Below are 5,623 nucleotides of genomic sequence, written 5' to 3'. Positions count from 1 at the left end.
GGATGGGAAGTGTTTGATAAGGTACTTTAAGGATAGGGGAAGGTGTATGAACATCTGGATACAAGTTTTTCTGATGATTTGATCGTCCAAGAGAAATTGGCTTCAAAACCCTAGGAGAGGGAAATGAACTTGCCAAGGCACAACTGAAGCATGAACAAGATGTAAAATGACTCATTAGACACTGACATGATAATGACAACACTATGAATGATGATAGACTCAGCTGAATAGTGACATAGATTGGCATTTGGGCAACTTTAGAAGGAGTTAAAGCAAACCCTAGACCTAATGCCTAGTGACCAAATTTTGCTTGAAAACTCTTTGAAATGACAAAATTTGACCTTAACACTCTGAAACCACTTTGTAAGAGCATATTTGATCATTGGAGGAAGGCTGGAAAGACTGACACTAACAGACTCATTCCACCATCTCACAAAACTGGTAGGAAGACTGATGTTTGAAACAAGCTACTGCAAGAGGACAAGCCAATAGCTCTGTAAGTGTGGTGGGCTCCTCTCGGATGTGTTTTCCTCCCTTGTGAGGTTTTCTTGGGAGGAATCACTCACTGTTTCCCCATCCCTTTCATAAGTTGAATTTGTTTCCATGTTTGCCACTGTAAGGTGTTTCAGTGATGAGTATGAAGAGATTTTAGATGAAGAATATTTATTTGATGTTTAATGAAAGGGATTGATGAGTGGGACTGTGATGATTGTAGGGCTTTTTGGGAGTGGCAGGGTTTTGGGAATACTAATTAGGGTTTGGGAATAGTGGGAATTTGTGTTAGGGTTTTAGGGTTTTGGGGATAAGGGGGTAGGATGAGTGTGAATGGGAGAGGGGTAAGGGAAATGAAATGAGTGAAATTTAGTGAAGAGGGATATGAAAATGATGGCAGGGAGCAAATAACAACAATGCCAATTTTTTAAAACCCTAGACAACTTTTTCAATGGTTTTTTCAACAAACTAGGGTTTTGTCTTTCACTAATTGAAACACCATGACAGATGATTGTTACACTAAAAAATGTCACCATGGCTATTTACAGTCGGTATGGCTCAATCAACAGTCATACTACCCTTTTGAGCAAGTCTTATGCCTCTGCTATTCATGTCAAAATCCAAGAAAGAGAGAAAGTCCTTATAAAATATGTTTATCTCTGGGTACGCAGGTTCTCTCAAGCCTTGCCTGCAGGTACGCACCTTTTTTTCACAAGGTCTGCGTCCAAGGACGCTCTGTATCTAAAGGGGCAGGTGCGTCCCTCTGAAAAGGTTAAAATGCGCGAGTTTCATCTTCAAAAACTTACTTGTGGTCACTTCTAGAGCTTTCTAGAAGGTTCTTGGATGAATATTGAGCGCCTCCAGATGGTTCATGCACTCCTATCAAAGAGGAACTTATCCCATCAATAAGGGAGTGATCCCATCCAAAGAGGGGACTATCCCATTGATGGTGGACCTGATTAACTTCCTCTTGAGCACTATAAAAAGAGGCATTGAGCCAGAAGGAAGAAGGTTGAAAGCTATAGATTTCTAAGGGTAAATGCTGCAGGAATTAGGACTTCCATTTAGAAGCTTGTGAGGAGAGATTGTCATCTTTACTTGTTCTATTTGGAAGTGGGTGAGCTTTGTCAAAGTAGAGGAAGACTCTTGTGGACCCTGGAAGGAGCTTGCACAACACCAAGGCTCAGGTTGTAATGGTTCCTTTTGATTACCTTTAATGCAAATTGGTCCATTCTTCTCAATAGCTTGTTGTTAATGGGTTATTTCATGTACTCCTTGGTCTATATGTTGAATATGCTTTGTTTTATGTTATAATCAGGTGCTATTTAATTGTTTGACTGTTGGTGATTGCAGGTTTTGGAGAACGGGAGGAGCTCATCCGGATCAACAAAGCTTGGACTTCTACAACAGCGTTTGGACAGAGGTAAGAACGAAACACTTGATTTCTCATATCATAATGTATGTTTAGAGAAGGATAGCTCTAGTTTGTTTTGTTTGTCATTAGAATGTCTTAGACTTCTAGGAAGGTCAGCTGTGTCCGCACCCTTGACTGATTCCGTGTGACAAATTGGCGACTCCGCTGGGGATAGTTTCCATTAATGAAAAGAGTCCTTTCTTTTGTTTGAACTTTTCTTTGAGAAAATTGGTTTATTTTTCTGGTTTTGGCTCTGTGATCTTGTCTCTAGGTGGGTTAGCTTAGGATTAGTTTTATTTTTGGTTTTCTTGAGTTTTTTAGTAGGACGCACCCTCTGAGTGCTGCATAGTGCGTCCCTGGACGCACTTTTGCTGTGTGCACAGAGCGGGCCCGCACCTGTGCTAACGGGTTGCCTGCGTCCCCTGCCAAAATTTAAGAAAATTCCATTTTTTGCCTTTTTTGCTCTTAGTTTTTGTTTTTTCTTAGTTTTTTCTGCCCAGATTCATCAGTCCCTTGTCTAGAATCTTCACCTGAACTGGTTTCATTAGTATTAAGTGTTTTAGTGGATTTCGTCGAAGTGTAAGCCCTAGGGTTTGATTTTGAGTAGGTCTTGTAGTGACTTTAGCGGTAGGAATTGTCAAAGCCTTAGATCTCTCTGGTTTTGTCAACTTTCTAAGAAGTCAGACCTGTTCTAAAAGTCTACCTATAGAAGTAACTTACCATCAAGTTGTCTTTTGGGCCATTTTCGAAGTGCTTGTTATTTAAGTCTTGAATTCCATTTTACGAAAAGAACAAAAAGATTTGAGTTTTGTTTTGGCTAGTCTTTTGATTCTGCATTAGCTAGTCCTTGATTTGATTTTTGATCAAGTAAAACATCCTAGAATCGCCTTTATGAGCTTTTGCCTTGTTAGGTTTACTTAGAGTAATCTCTCTTTTGGTTTTCTTGTGAGTCAAAATTTTCATAGTTTTATAGCTTTTGAGATTGTTTTTTGTTAAAAGTAGGTTTACATGCTTTATTGAAAAAGAAAATACAAAAATATCTCCTTTGAAAAGTTTTGTTTCAAGTAGTTTTAAAAGTTTTTGAAAGAAAAAGAGCTTTTCGTGCAAGTACAGAGTGGTTATGTTTGTGTGCTCAAAAAGAAAAAGAGAATTGTTTCTTTGATTGTCTTTTCTAAAGAAGTTGTTTTCTCTGAAAATTGCATTCTCTCAACTCTTTTAGTTAAAGATTTTCATTGAAAAAGCAAAAGTAGTCTAGATCATCTTAGGTGCATCTTTATAGTGGTTGGAGTCGAGTCTATACACCATTGGTTTCACTTCCATCACCTTGTGACTTTAAAGAACAACCTTAAAAGTAACGCTTAAAGTAAAATTGAACTAGTAACTTTTATTTTCTAGGGCTCTGAAGCACCAACTTAGCTTAGGCTAGTGTCTTGGAGTAGGTGAGTACTTAACTCTCCAAGGCAGTAAAACAAACAAGTAGTCGATCTTGTGATAGAATCAAATCCAATTGTTACATTTACACTCTGGGAAAGCTCCTCTTAAAGGAGAAGCACGAGCTCGTGTCCGAACCAGTGAGGGGATCATTCCCCCCTCATTGGGAACGACGCCAGGCAGTACGTATTACAAACGGTAAACCTCGGATTAACCATTGTCGAGGAGCCAGGGGTCACTTATCGGTAATCCTTGGATTACTGTCAAGGAGCTGGTAAGGGGATTGAGCTTGCTACTCTGCCCTTGCATGCTGTCAGAGTTTAGACTGTTCCCCCAGGTGTACTTGTGGCCGTTGGTAACCTTAGTGACCATAATCTCTAGGATTCTACCCAAGGTGACGGTGGAGGGAAGGTCCCACTGTACCTGGAGCAGACATCGGCTATACTCACTTGGATTTTCTGGGGGGTTCACTTCACTTCGAGATGGTTAAAGTGGAGGAACTTGGTCCAGTCTATTCATTAAGCAGGTTGTCGGCGTAACTGTTCCACCCTCCATTTCTGTACTGAATCCTGCGAGGTTGGACCTAATCACCAACTAGCGCTTTTGGTCCGGAAGATACTGTTTGTGTTTGGTTTGACGCCCTAGATTCTTTAGGCATGTGATTCAAATTTGTTTGGTTCTTTAGAGACTTTAGGTGGTTTGATTTGAAATTTTATTTTGTTTTCGTGTGTAGTAGTTAAAAGTTTTTAGCTGTGGCGGAATTACCGAGACAGTCCCGTAGAATTCGGGGCCAGTCTCCTGAAGTTATTTCTGTGGCCGAATTGTTGAGAAGATCCCGTAGACTTAGGGGTGAACCTCCTCGAGACGACCCCAGTAATTTAGAAGGTTTAAAGGTCCTTGTAACTCCTCCTAGTGGCAGTAGAGTAGGTTCACCTGAAGAAGGAGAATCTTCCTTGGTAGTCCATCCAGATTACCAAAGTTTAGAGACAGGTTATAATCCCGAAGCTGTTACAGTTTCTGAACTTGTTGGTAGTTTTTCGTCTGCTAGCGATACAGGCGAAGAACCAGAAATATCTGAACCTGTTACTCCGACTCCTAGTGTTCCTGATTCACCGAGAATAGAAAGAATTATCACCGAAAATCTTCCTGTTGGTTTGATTGCTATAGAAGAACTTGTTCCAGAGGAAGAAATAGGTGTCTCTGATCCTGAAGATCAAATTACCCTTGATCTAAGGGAGCATGAATCCATCTTTTACAGTCCTCCTAGAAGTACCACTTGGTACCTTTCGTTAACCAATTATTTAGACAACTTTGGGCTAGGTTTTTCTACACCTCGTACTCCTTTTCCACCTGGAGGAATTCATACTCCTGTAAATATGTCTGGTCAGTCATCTGTGTTTACACAAAGTCCTGAATCTTTTTTACATGGCGGTCCTTCTGTTCCTACTGGGTATCAATCTCTTTCTGGTACCTTTGCGAGAGCATCTCCTCAACCCATTGATCATGGGTTATTAGTTGGAAACAGTGATAATGTACCATTGAGTGTAGGAGACATTTACATGATGTCAGGTTCAGTTCCCGTTACCCAACCTCAAGGTGGCCAATTACCGCCTGGGGGGCAGCCTTCGTTAATGCCTGGGGGGAAACCTCAAGGTACTTCATTAGTGTCTGGGGGGCAACCTCAAGGTCAGTACGCTCCTATGGGGCAATACATACCTCAAGGTCAACCCCAGCCTCAATATGTAACCCAAAGTCAACCTCAGTATCAATATCAACCTCAAGGATGGCAACCCCAAGGGTATCAACCCCAAGGGTATCAACCTCAAGGATACCAACCTCAAGGTCAAGGTCAACCCCAGTACCCGTATTTACCTCAAGGTTATCAACCTCAGGGTCAATACTCAGGTCAAAGTTATCAACCACCTCAAGGGCAATCATATGGGACTGCACCTTACAATTATCAATCCTATCCTCAATCCGGATATGGGTCTCAGTACCCTCAACCTGTTATGGGTCAATACCCTAGAATGTTAGTGTGGGATCCGTCACAGGGTCAACAGATGTTGCAGCCAAGTATACAGTCGGTACCTCAAGCAGGACAACCTGTAGTTCCTGGTCCACCCCAGCAACCGCAACCTGTCCAGTCAAGTGTTCAGACCCCTGTAACTTCGGTAGTTACTCAGCCGCCAATTGCACCTAGTACTCCATCTCAAACGGCTGCAGCAACTACCGCCACATCTACCATACTTACTTCTGGAGTATCGACGGCTCCGGTTTCTACTGTCC

The sequence above is a fragment of the Pinus tabuliformis genome, chromosome 1_2 (genome assembly GCF_031772625.1).
Source record: "Pinus tabuliformis cultivar Carrire ecotype Pingquan chromosome 1_2, CPIR1, whole genome shotgun sequence".
Classification (NCBI taxonomy): domain Eukaryota; kingdom Viridiplantae; phylum Streptophyta; class Pinopsida; order Pinales; family Pinaceae; genus Pinus; species Pinus tabuliformis.
The sequence above is the reverse complement of the archived record's forward strand: the minus strand, read 5'-3'. Positions refer to the sequence as shown.